Consider the following 14,305-nt stretch of genomic DNA (forward strand, 5'->3'; position numbering starts at 1 on the left):
TCACAGTGATTGAGTGGTTCTTTTCTGAGCGCTTCACACATATCCATGTACTTACTCCTCACACCAAGCCTTCGCGGACTATTATGATGCCCATTTATGGATGAGGAAACTGAGCTGCATGGCAGTTTGTATGTACTGTGTGTGCAAGTACTGTGTGTGCATGTGCGTAAGTAAAGTGTGCATGTATGTAGTGCCACGTGTGCACTACATGTGTGCATATATGTAGTGCCATGTGTAAGCACATGTGTGCATGCATGTAAGTACCACGACGACAGTCTGTAAGACTTGTCAGTGTGGGAGCTTTGTGGAGTCCAGGCAGTGTGGTTCCTGTGTCAGACTCTTCACTGCTGTACCAAGTCTCAATTTCTCTGAACCACCATGACTTGGCCTGACCACAAGAACTTCCAAGACAGATGCCTACAGGGACCGTAAGACACTATGCAATTTCACATCCTCCACTCAATTACAGTAACGTTTTATATCTTTCTTATGCTATACCAGGCTCAGGCCATAATTAGTGGTCTCTAATAATAGCAACATTCCCAATGGTGGAGGAAGCCATTACAGTAGTTAACATAGCCATTTCCTGTTAGAAATAAATGTCCCTTTACCTAATGGACAAAAAAAAAAAAAAAAAAATCAATATGCTGAATGCCTTCCTCCAATAATCTTGGCTCAACTAGTAACTCGGAAAATTAAACTCAAATCTTGCCAGACAGCATTTTGGGGCAGGATGGAGAGAGGTATAAAGTCCTCACAAGGGCCCCACTGCAAGGCCTTAGTTATAGGATTGAGCCCCAAGGCAGTGGTACATGGGACCTTCAACTCTCCCCAGCTTCCTCACTTTCAGACAAGGGCTCTTCCCACACTGTGCCAGGAGTATCCCTGCTTTCTCCACCAAGACAACCAGAGGGAAAACTAAACCAAAGAGGCAAGCCTGGCACATCAAGGCAATCTTATGAATTTCATTGATTTCTGTCTTTTCATTAGCTCTTATGTTTTGCTACTAGAGGCCATGGCTCCAGAGTCCAAGTCCTCGAGGTCCCTAGAGCAGGGCCCAGGATGGATGCTCAGATGCCCAACCTGCAGGCACCCAGGTCCAATGTCCTAGCTCCTGCCCTGGGCCAGCCATACAGGATCCTCAACTCAGGCTTTCTCAACCTCAGCACGACTGGTATTTGGGACCTGATAACTCTTTGTAGTAAGGGACGATCCCATGCACTGTAGGATATTTAGCAGAATCCCTGGCTACTACCTACTAGATGCTGGTAGTAGTTCCTTCCCGAGTTGTGACAACCAAAAAAAGCCTTAGGCGTCACTAAATGTCTCATGGGGTCAAAATCGCCTCCAGTTGAGAACCATGGTCCTGAATCAACAATTGCCAGATGTCACTGAGGTTAAGGCCACCAGGACCCAGAGAGGCACTGGAAGAGTTGTGACAACCAAAAAAGCCTTAGGCATTACTAAATGTCTCCTGGGGTCAAAATCGCCTCCAGTTGAGAACCATGGCCCTGAATCAACAATTGCCAGATGTCGCTGAGGTTAAGGCCACCAGGACCCAGAGAGGCACTGGAGCTGCAGAACTGCCTGTCCCTATGTTCCCAAGTCCCAGAATGGGGTGGCAGTAAAAGCCTCTTCAATTGACTAGGTCTCAGGCTCACAGGTTCATGACTGACCACTTACTTGGTGAACTATTAGGGAATTCTGCACTTGGTTATGTCTGGCTTTATAGCAGCTAATTTTCCAAAGGCAGAAATGTGAACAATGTGGCACAGAGAATGAAAAGTGATAAGTATTAAATTTATTGGAACATCTGCAGAATACTACCTTTTACTTACAAAAGAACTGAGAAGAAAAAGGCAGCCTAGCAAGTGGTGTTTGTCAGGTTAGTATTGCTTGCATGTATGTTACTTCTTTACTCTTACTTATTAAGAATCGCATAATTATGGAACATAGTATCGACGCGACGACTTTTAATCATGTGAGAATATATGAAACTAAGCACAAAAACTTATGTGTGCAGTATATTTCAATTATGTAACATATACAGTTCATACACATAGTCAGATAACTACTCATCTACCTATTACCTACCTGCCCCTCATCTTGCCTCATCTGTTTCTACAGAAAATAACTTGGTTATCTACTGGCACTGGAATATGGACCATTCTTATGTGGAAGTATATATAAGTAGAATATGTGCTATATATGTTCTTTTAAAACTATATATAATTATATAATATGTACACATATTATATATATATACACTAGAGGCCTGGTGCACAGATTCGTGCACTGGTGGGGGGGGGTGTGGTGTGTGGGGATCGGCCCACTGTGGGAGTGCCTCTCATCCCGGTCAGCAGAGCGGCTGTGGACTCACCCTCTGAGTGGCTGCTGCTGGATGAGGAAATTAGTCTGAGCTGATATTTCGGGGTAATGTCTTAGGTAAAGGCATGTTCTGTGTCCTGGAGGAACCTGGTAGAGGGCTTTGCACCCCAAAGCGACTCGGTGAATGTCCTTGATGTGTGATGCCAGGTCAGAGACACCATTGGGGATATTCAGGGTAGCCGTGCTCCAGGATCCTCAGCCAGCAGGACAGCCTCTCCGGGGGGAGTCCACAGTCCCATCCCCTCTTGCCATCCGTCTATGCCAGCTCCCCATGTTCTTTCTAGAACACACCTTAGAGGGTCTGCATCAGCTGGTGGGGTCAGGCCAGTCTTTCCCCTTTCAGACCATACTTTCTGCTCCTGGGGGAGATAATACCCCAGTCCAGCTTCAATATCAAATTCTCAATGAAGGCACAGGGCTGTGCCGTAGCTACCAATTTGTGATAGACTTTTGACTGTTCATGGTTTTAAATTGCATCATGTAGCTCAAGTCACAAGTGAACACTGCAAACAGCAACATTCATGGTACATTTCACCAAGTTTGGGAAGCACTGTGATCAAGTCCCCAAAACTACGTTATCTATCTGCTCACTGTTCTTTCTATCCTTCCATGCATATATGTATATGTGTGCACACACACAAAGACAAACGTTTTATGAGAAAATACCCAGAGTGCAATGGATTCTAGTATCTTCTAAGCTGTTTTATTTTTTTAAAAGCTTTGGTCACAATCCACTAGATTGAAATAATGAATCAGTTTTCAATTTGGAAAACACTGCAGTGATGAATATATAGACATTATCTTTATTAAATAAAAAAGAAGTGAAATACAAAACTAAATGGTAAGTAAAATGTTAACTGCCCTTTAAAAAATTTTATAAGCCATTTTAATACTTTATCATATGTGTCCCCAGCCTTAACCAACCTATTATTGTGTTTTAGGCAAATGGTCTTCAAGTTTTCACAGCTGTTGTTTGGTTATCACCCTGATTATATGTATGTTCCTTCTCACTCCCATTCAGTTATTTCTTTTCCTATTTCTCCATTTTCTCATTTTGTTTTCCGTATTATTATTTCTATACCTAAACATAATGAATAACCTGTCATGGTTGGGATTCAGGAATGAGACTGATCCAATCTGGACTAAGTGACTGGAGTTAATCTTTGACAACCACAGTCATTCAGCAAATTTTTATCAAGCATCTACTATGAACTAAACCCGAAATATGAAATAGCCTATTTATACAGAACATACTTGACAAATAGTTTATTGAACAACACGGGAGGGCCTTTCCGTTTCAGTCACAGTATTATCTGAGAGGAAAAAACAGACTTCAAGAATTGGAAAGAGGAGACAGAAGAATCTACACAGTCGGAGCTTGCCAGATATTCTAACCGTTTTTTATCAAACAAATATCAAAAGTAATTACTTGGCGTGAGAGGAGGAAAGAGAAGCAGGAAGATGGATGACTGGGGAGGCATCTATATTGTTAGCTTAAGAGTGTTCCAAATGGGGCCATTTCTGGAATCACAAATGTTCTTGTATTGCAAAGCAGTGCTTGATTCACGCACACAAGTGGTAATAACCCGGCTTTTCAAAGCCCGGGGGAATCCACCAGTCTGCAGGGCCAATGTTCAATTTCCCAGAAGCCCAGGTCAGACCTGAAAGCATCCATGCTGAACCCTTTATGGTCCTCATTTCATTAAATGCTGTGTTCTTGGCTCAGCACGAGTAAGCTCTGGATGTCTTAGCCCTGCCTCCCAAATGTGTAATTAGTCTGTGTTGTGAGCAGCTTACTTTATGCAAGACTTATACTTCACATGCAATCATTTTGTCAATTACCAAAACTCAAACAAAAGGACTTTAAGGAAAAAAAAGAGAATGCTTTTCTAAAAATATATCAAGCAAAAGCCATACCTGGCAATTCTGCCAGGATATTTTATAATAGGCTTAACCACTGTTAACTTTTGTTAACTAAGTAAATTCTAAGGAATTTAGGGTGATGAGACTTTTGTTATAGCTAAATAAATTTTCACAACAATGAAAGGATAAGACACCTGCAAGGCACTTAATTTCTGAAATTTTTTAATCTTCTAGAAAAGCATGAGTAGCTATTATAAACATGAAAGCTTTTTGGCCAATTGGATTATATAAAATTCAACATGTGGCTATTACCCGAGAGAGGGGATCAGAGGCTCGTTCCAACAGCTGGGAGGCATTTTATTTCAAAAAGATTATATTTTTCAGAGAGGAAAGAAAAGAAGACAATGAGAGAGGAGTGGGCACATGCAAATGTAAGTGGTAATCTGGGGATGATCACTGTAATAAATGGTAAAAGACTTTCCCACCACTGCTGCTGATATAGACATGAAATCTGCAGAACTCATGGGTGATTTACAAGTGGATAGATTATCTTTTAAAGTCTTTTGTCTTCTGGACAATACAGACAAATTACCAAAAAGAAACACAGATCACAGTGAAGATAAGTTTTTACAAATCTACTGAATTATTCCATAGGTTGTTGAGAATCAACCCACAGTTCAATATTATACATCAATCATATGGAAAAGAAAAATGTAAGTTAGTGTTGCAATAAATAGCAGAAAAGTTTCAGAGCTGTGTGTGAGCAACACTGGTATTTTCTTTTAATGGATAGAAATATTCCATGTAGATTTCTCATAGTTAGCTCAATAATCAATATTTTGTATATATGTCCTTATGTGCACATTTATTCATTTTAAAATAATTTGTAACCAAAGATCTGAATGAAGGAAATCCTATAAAGTATTTGCAATTGAGATACTTAGTTTTTTTCATGTTTTTTGAAAGGGGCAGATGGAGGCAACCATTGAAAGCAAGAGCTGATCTCTGGCTGAATTTATAAAAAGGAAACATTTTACTTAAGTAATGGATTAAGCTAAAACCAGGAAACAAATGTAAAAAAATGGCCATTCTTTCTTGCCTGTTCAATCTAAAAGTACCTTAATTTAATACTAAGTCAGAGATTGAAACTAACAAAAGTAAAGTCAGACTTAAAATTCTCATAGCAACCTTTTTCCTCTTCTACTTACACATGAAATGTCAGCAAATTCCACAGTTTATTGACACTGGCAAGTTTTTTCCTTTGCCCATGAAGATTAAGAAAATGAATATAATATTTTGTCATTAAAAGTAATACATATAAGTGATATTTTATATTCAGACGGCATGGAGTTTTAGAAAACTAGAACCTGCTTTGTTAATATCAAGAAACAGCAGGTCTTTTTGTTCTGTGTTTACTTCTTCCTATTAAAAATGGATTACAGAAACATGATTACCAATGTCTTAAATATGTTATAGGCAATTATTTCGTGGTTAAAATATAAGAAGACATGCTTTTATATCAGGGGTCCTCAAACTTTTTAAACAGGGGGCCAGTTCACTGTCCCTCAGACCGTTGGAGGGCCGGACTACAGTTTAAAAAAAAAACTATGAACAAATTCCTATGCACACTGCACATATCTTATTTTGAAGTAAAAAAACAAAACGGGAACAAATACAATATTTGTATTTGCATGTGGCCCGCGGGCCGTAGTTTGAGGACCCCTGTTTTATATGAATATAAGATCCAAGAACAAACCATTTGATTGTCTTCCTTTCGGCCGGAAACGCCATCTTCCAGTAATTCACAAAAATGACTAACACAAAGGGAAAGAGGAGAGGCACCCGCTATATGTTCTCTGGACCTTTTAGAAAACATGGAGTTGTTCCTTTGGCCACATACATACAAATCTACAAGAAAGGTGATATTCAGGACATCAAGGGAATGGGCACTGTTCAAAAAGGAATGCCCCACAAATGTTACGAGGGCAAAACTGGAAGAGTCAACAATGTCACCCAGCATGCAGTGGGCATTATTGTGAACAAGCAAGTTAAGGGTAAGATTCTTGCCAAGAGAATTAATGTACGTATTGAGTATATTAAGCACTCTAAGAGCCGAGATAGCTTACTGAAACGTGTGAAGGAAAATGATCAGAAAAAGAAGGAAGCCAAAGAGAAAGGTACCTGGGTTCAAATGAAGCGTCAGCCTGCTCCACCCAGAGAAGCACACTTTGTGAGAACCAATGGAAAGGAGCCTGAGCTGCTGGAACCCATTCCCTGTGAATTCATGGCATGATAAGTGGGGAAAAATAAAAAAGACTTCTGTGCTGATAAAAAAAAACACAAAACCCATTTGATTGTAATAATTTACTGATCTGAACAGGAGGCCCGGTGGGCCTGGTTCTGAGAGGATTAGATGCCTTTGTGAGAAGCTGGGTTTGTGATCACAGATACTTTGTATGCCAGGCTCCCTGCACAGAACACTTTGAAAAGACAATGCAACTATCAAGGACAGAAGCTGAACATAAATAAAAATGGAAGGGCACACACAGTCATGGTGTCTGCTCCACTCACAGCCCAGCCCTCTGCTCAGGAAGGGGTGGCACTGAGGAAATTGGAGGTGCCCTCTGACCCCGCCACAGCCAGTGCACGGGCTGCTGGTGCTTCCTGAGGAAGTCTGGCCTGAGGCTGTGCCCAATTAGAGCCGGCTTCAGAAACCAAGGAAGCCACCAGACGGGTTCCCCATAACACATGGATCCATCTCAGGTCTAATGCACAGGCTCGCAGCATTGCAGTAAGGGGGAAATGAGGGTTTCTATGATGAGAAAGTCTAGGGAAAGGGTTTCTTTATTTTGGGACTTCTCAGTGCTTTTAAAATAACACTGGACCGTGGAACACATGTTGGCAGGAAGCATATTATAGAAACAGTGCTCCTTAGCGTACACATAATGCAGTGCTTCACTGGGGAACATAGGGAAGGAAGGTGAGGCTAGAAAGAAATGGGGCAGAGAAGAGAGAAGGTTTGAGAGAGAAATCTTGTAGGTCATGAACAAAGTCCTAGAGATACTGCACAACTTCCTGGCTAAACCTTCCAGTTCCATTTTTTTTTTCTGCATCACACCCTTTTTAAAAAATATATATTTTGTTGATTTCAGAGAGGAAGGGTGAGGGAGAGAGAGAAAGAAACATCAATGATGAAAGAGAATCATTGCTTGGCTGCCTCCTGCATGCCTCCCACTGGGGACTGAGCCCACATCCCAGGCATGTGCCCTGACCGGGAATTAACCGTGACCTCCTGGGTCAATGCTCAGCCACTGAGCCCCCATGGCCGGGCTGCATCACACTCTTGTCTACATTCCGTATGTCACTTTCAGCATCAGCAACAACAAAAGGTCATAGGGGTCATGCCAGGCTTCAGCTGTGCCAGACAGCCAGGGCATTCTGAAGCTTTTAGAATGAGGGACTCCTTATTAAAGGGGCCTAAATGTTTGGTTTCCGTATGAGAAGTTTAAAAATATATTATTATTTTTTAGTTTTGAATTGGGAAACTTCTGTAGGTTTTTTAAAGACAATGCATTGCAGGTTGTATTCACTGGGATTTTAGGAAGTATAGTCAAAGAATAAACTCTTCAACCATTACAGTAAAAGTATAAGAATGTTCTACATAACATCCTCCATTCTTAGTACATGTGTCATTATTTAGGGTAAATAACTCTTTTAGTAAAGAAATACAGCTTTCTTCCCAACTTAAGAATTCTAAAGGCAGGGATTACATCTCAGTTACCTACATTTTCCCTAGAGGACCCTGTTAATGTTCTTTCCTTTCAGGTGCAGACAGTCACGTTTATTTAATCGCATTACCATGTAAAACAGTATAACCACCGCCTCAAGAAAGTGATATTTGTTTAAAGGCAGGGGGAGGGGAAGTTTATATTTGTTGGTTACGGCTATAAGAAAATCAAGTGATTAAAATATAGCCATTTTAACCCTACCCTTTTTTTCTGATGTCTGAGTTCCATCTAATAAGATTCCAAGGGGAAACCAATCCCCTTTAGTACACTATTAATGATAAATAATCCCAATGTTCTTAATATACATATATATGTGTATTTAAAATTACCATATAGACAGGTATCCCAAAAATGTATACACACTTTGAGATTCTAAAGTCAGTATTTATTAACATACAGTTCATTTTCAAAATTTAAAAGAATCTACAGAAATGAGTAGATTATATATTTTGGGGGATATATATATATATATATAAAACATCATTTGCAGATAGACATATAATTTGCCTTTTAATAATTAAATCAATCTGTTAAAATTAATTTTCAGATAAAATTGACTACAAACTAAGAAGTCATTTAAGTTCTATAGAGTATGAAAACCCATAACATTACACTGTGATATATCTTCCTATCCTCACTACTACAAACAATTTTAAAGGAGAGGGAAAATCTACCCAGAGTTAAATGAGGGAAAGTGAGTGAATGTACCAGTTGTCTGTTGCCATAAAAATATTGCATAACAAACCACCAAAAATTGTGACATGAAAAATAAGGCATCTACTTCTGGCTCACATATCTGCAAGTCGATGGGGGTTTGGCTGATCTAGGCTGGACTCAGGTAGGCCTGCCTCCAAGCTGTGGATTTCTCATCTTCCTTAGACCACTGGATATCTGAAGTATGTTTCCCTCATGATTAAAAACAGGAATGTATTTTTTTAAATTTTCCTTATTGATTAAGGTATTACATATGTGTCCCTGGTGTCTGTGTCCATTGGTTATGCTTATATGCATGTATACAAGCCTTTTGGTTGATCTCTACCCCTTACCCCCACCTCCCCTCTGAGGTTTGATGGTCTGATCAATGCTTAAAAACAAAAGTAATTTTAAAACCTTTGCTCACAAAACATTCATTAACATCTCATTGGCCAAATGATTTCATGGGGCCAAGTCCACAGGCTATGGTTGGAAAAATACTCTCCACACACCATGAGACCATGACAGGAGAATGGATATATGATGCTCTGATTGGAAGTGAAGAACTGAGACCAATAACTGTGTTCACCAACTGGGGGATTACTTTCTTTCTTTTTTCTTGACACATGGGAGATACCAAGGATTAACGATGTATCATAGGGCTTATATTTCTCTTAATCATGTCTCTCCTTTTGATGTCAGGATTTCTATTTGACACATATATCCATCTGCCATCAGCTGAATATTTCCATCACCTCCACATTCATATATTGAAGTCCTAATCCCCAAGGTGATGATATAGGAGGTGGGGATTTGGGAGGAGATCATGAGTGGGATTAGCACCCTCATAAAAGAGAACCCGCAGAGCTCCCTAGCCTTTCCTCCACAGGGGGATACAATGAGGAGTCTACGACCCAAAGAGGGCTCTCATCCAACCATGATGGCACCCTGACCTTGCTCTTCCCGACTCTGGACTATGAGAGCTAAGTTTCTGTTATTTATAAGCCACTCAGTTACAACAGCGTGAACAGACAACACAGCATCTCAGAGTCGGAAGTTCACAGTGGCTTCTGGAGCTGTAATATTTTCCCAAGGTAGAGGAGGTAGGCAACCCAATTCTGGGAAGATCCCTCCTCCCACATCTCTTCACTGTTCCTGCCAAATTCTTGAAAGAGGCCCCCCAGTCCTAGATAACTGTTGAGCTATTAAATGCTGTCTTTCACTTTACATTCTTCTTCTTCAGTCTTCTTCATCTGAATCCTCCCCCGCCTTGCTGTTATATATAGTATAGGAAAGCAGGACAAGGGGAAAGGAGCAATTTCTATGGCCTTAATTCCTGTAAAATCAGTGTGTAATTACAAGAAGTTTAAAAGTTCAGTGCACTTCCAATCAATATCTCCCTAGCTATAGGTTGTGCAGGACTCCTTTCTCCCCTGAACTAATGGATCTTAATTTTCAAACAAAGTCAAGTACATGTCAAAGACTAAACAAGGACTACACCAGTCCCGTTCCTAACTAAGGAATTAAATTCTTTAAAAATCTAATCCAGCACAGCTCCAGTTGCACCTGCTGAAAGACTCATCTAAGCACAATGAGCGAACAATCTTTCTGGTTAAGCATTTTCCTGGTGGTACAGACCTACAGTTTTTGTGACACCTAATGAAAACATACATAAGGAAAAACCTATTTCCCATGTATCTGCGTATATATCAATTATAGAAATTATTTCTCCCTCAAAGGTTTAATGGAATAAAAGGCTATTTACTTAGCACTTCCAAGCGCCCTGGCTTCGGGCTCAGCACATAAGACACCTCTTTCTTCCCTGGTGTTATCAGTGAGAAAACAACCTGCTTTCCTCTGAGCTCCTATTTCAGTTTCTTTCCCCCAGTCTTACAATTCTCATCACTTTCTGTTTTTACAGTTATTTGCTGGCCTGTCTGTCTTAACCCCACTGTACCATTGTGATCCCATCAAAGGCAGGAATTATGTTTAATTCAACTTTGAATCCAGTTCAGCTTCCGGTAGGATGCATGTGTCATAAATATTTGTGCTAGGGTGACTTCATAAATTATTTTGTTGACATTTCTCTGCCACAGTGCCCTTTTTGAAATAATAGCATTAAAAGACCAAAAAAAAGTAACAATTGTATATCTTATAACTTATCTACAAAATCGCAATTTTAACTCTTCTATCATAACGCTCTAGCATATTTGTTAGATAGAAATAAAATTAATTACTTGAATGTCACAAAGAATCTATTTTCTTTTTTTTAGATGGGATTCTCTCTACCTAAAACTCATTCTCTCCCCTCCTCCCACTTTGACACCCATTGGAAAACTCTTACTTAGCCATCAAAGCCCAACTTAATTGTCACCTACTCTCTGTGGCTGGGCCCTCATTTGGGTCTCCTTAGCACTCTATACATAATTAAATTATAGCACAAATCACAATGTATTATGGTTATTTGTTATTACATAAATCTTTAAGAACTGCAAGGCAACAATGACCATTCTACCTACATTTATGCCACGAGGGCCTATTCTAATGCATGTCTGAGAATGAGTGTACACTACATGTTTTTTAAAGAGCATTGCTGACAAGCACTCCATCAGTTAGTTCTTCCTTTGTAGGTCAATGTGGGCCATGTTATTATTAATATTAAAAATAGTTTAAAAACTGCAAATTAAGTTTCAATATTTCCTAATATGGATCACCATCATCATCATCAAATGGAAGTTTGGAATAATTTGCAGTCCTCTGAGATGTGCGTTTGGGGTGTCCACACCAACTAAGTGGTTTCCTTTCCCATTTTTCTAACAGTGCTAAGTTTAATCACGACCTGTGTGTACTCTAATGCCTATAAAGGGCTGAGCTAAGCAAGAAAATCGCTTGCAAATGTTTCTACAAACTTAGATTTATTTTGGCTCATCTGATCACCATATCCGCTCTTGAGTTTTGATATGGGGTGGAGTGAATCTGTCATTCACTTCTGCTTTATTATGACAGCTGGTACTATTTGGCAACTACCCTGTTCATATTAACCCTAAAAAAAAACCATTTAAAACGAAGAGTGTGTCTATATTAACTCCTAAACAATTGGTTGAATAGTTTAAAATCACTTACTGAGACAATATTTGGAATAAAACTGAAAATCAAGCAAACTAAAAATGGCTTTGGCAGTTATTTTCTAAAAACTAAACTGGGCACTATTTGGTCACAGAGCCCAATTAAAACACTCCTAATGTATTTGGTATCTCCCCATCTTTGTCCTTTCAAAGTCACTGCACATTAGGTTCAAATAATCCAGAATATTTTTAAACTGTTTTTGTCACTAAAGAAGAATCAAAGTCATAATTCAAATCTGTTAATGACTGGTAGAGAGACACCTGCCTAATTATGTTCTTGTAAAGGCAGTCCTTAACCCCAGCTTTTGTCTCTGTGGCTAGAGAGTTCATCCCATTATTTTAGCCACATCAAAAGTAGGGCATGGGCTGAACAAATATGTGTGATTTACAAAGGCCGCCATATTTCAGTGATACAAAGCAAGCCACCTAGTACTTAATGGGGACTGTATGTTTAGTTATATATATATTTTTTGTAACACTGAAAAAAATCCAAAGTATTTAAGAGAACAAGCTGAGAGACATAATAAAAGAGTCAAAAAAAAATTCTAGACTTAAGAATAAGTGCAAATAATTTTCTGATATGTTATAACAACATAATAGGTATGTATCAATTTTAAGCATTATTCAGCATATCAGTACAGTCTGTACTCTGACCAGATCTCTAACTTCTAACAAAATGATCTGTACCAGTAGAAAATTCAGCTGCAACTTCCTAGGAAATATTAATAGTGTTCTAAGAACATTGTATGTGATCAAAATCCCAATTTCCTCCCTAGTATTCTATTAGGATAATCTCCCACATTCTTTTAAAGAAAAACGGAATTGGGGGGGAAAAAACAATGGTCTTCCTTTAGCTTTCCTCACTCTCTGGTCTGTGGTCATTAATGTCTACTCAATACCACCCTCAGTCATCTGTCTCTCCTGGGACAGTACTTTCAATTAAACCTTTTATTTCACCCAGGAATGCCTGTTCTGATTGACCACTGCACTTTTTATCTGTGGATTTATGATAATCTAATGCACATCTTCTCACAGGCAGAATGGCCTCATGAATCCTTATTGTTCTTATACCAGAAGAAAAGTGAAAAACAAAATTAGCTCCTGCGGAAGACAGGAAGGAAGCGGCATTTGTTTAACACTGTAAGAGGCCTTTCACTACCTGCCCAATGGCCTTGACCCTGGCCTCAATGTGCTGGCTGCCCTCGCCTGGCTGCTCTCCTCTGATAAGACTTGCCAATTCCCTCGAGAGTCATTGAGAGCCCAGGGTGAGAGGCAAAGTGATCTTTGGGTTACATTTTCAAAGGTCTGCAAAGGAAGTAAGACATTTACATGCTATCGCTATTTTCTTCTGCACAAAACCCTACAGGTTAAAGAAGAACCTCTGAACTGTTATCCAGCGGCAAAGGCTGGGCTTTTAAAAAAGCAAGCGCCTATGACCCAGTGATTCCATTTCTGGAAATATATCTGAAGAAACCTGAACCACCAATTCAAAAGAATATACGCACCCCTATGTTCATTGCAGCGCTATTTATAATAGCCAAGATTTGGAAGCAGCCCAAATGCCCATCAGTGGATGAGTAAATAAAAAAGCTGTAGTACATTTACACCATGAAATACTACTCGGCCATAAAAAAGAAGGAAATCTAACCATTTGTGACAGCATGGATGGACCTGTATTATGCTAAGTGAAATAAGCCAGTCCGAGAAAGACAAGTACCATATGATTTCACTTACATGTGGAATCTAATGAACAAAATAAACTAACAAACGTTATAGAAACAGACTTAAAGATACAGAGAACAGACTGATGGTTGTCAGAGGGGAGGAGGGTTAGGGTGTTAGGTGAAAAAGGTGAACGGATTAAGCAAAAAAAAGAAAGAAAAGAAAAAATAACCCTCATAGACAGACAACATAGTGCCAGAGGGAAAGAGGGTGGGAGGAGGTAGAAGAGAGTAAAGTGGGGATAAATGGTGATGGAAGGAGACTTGACTTTGGGTGGTGAACACAAAATACAGATGACATATTATAGAATTGTACACCTGAGACCTGTATAATATTATTAACTAATGTCACCTCAATAAATTCAATAAAAATCCATACACTTTAAAAAAAATAAATAAATAAAATAAAAAAGTAAGCAACTAGCTTGTTAGTATCTATTTTGTCTTCACTTTCTTTCCAAATAGGATGCACATGATTTGGTTTCTATTTCAGAAGCACACAAATTATAGTGACATGTTATTAACTTAACCACCATGAAAAATTACATATATATGTATATATTTTACAATCATATTCAGTTAGGCAGCTGAAAACGAGTGTATTTCTATCTCTTTATGATACAGGGAATAAGTCACTCTTATGTATATCGTCAAACACGAACAAGTTCAACAGCCTTCATCGTTGTTTAATTTCTTTGAATGCCTACATAGCATATAAAATTACCAA

General features: G+C 39.2%; 1 protein-coding gene and 1 pseudogene across 1 annotated transcript in view; one reads left to right on the forward strand and one right to left on the reverse strand.

Annotated features, from left to right (window-relative positions):
* The window catches only part of PARD3B (par-3 family cell polarity regulator beta), an 868,889-nt gene that overhangs the window by 391,782 nt on the left and 462,802 nt on the right, over positions 1 to 14,305 (reverse strand). The gene's annotated exons all lie outside the window — the stretch shown is intronic.
* On the forward strand, positions 6,045 to 6,589 carry LOC106727467 (annotated as a pseudogene).

Source organism: Myotis brandtii, unplaced genomic scaffold (assembly GCF_000412655.1).
Source record: "Myotis brandtii unplaced genomic scaffold, ASM41265v1 scaffold43, whole genome shotgun sequence".
Taxonomy (NCBI): Eukaryota; Metazoa; Chordata; class Mammalia; order Chiroptera; family Vespertilionidae; genus Myotis; species Myotis brandtii.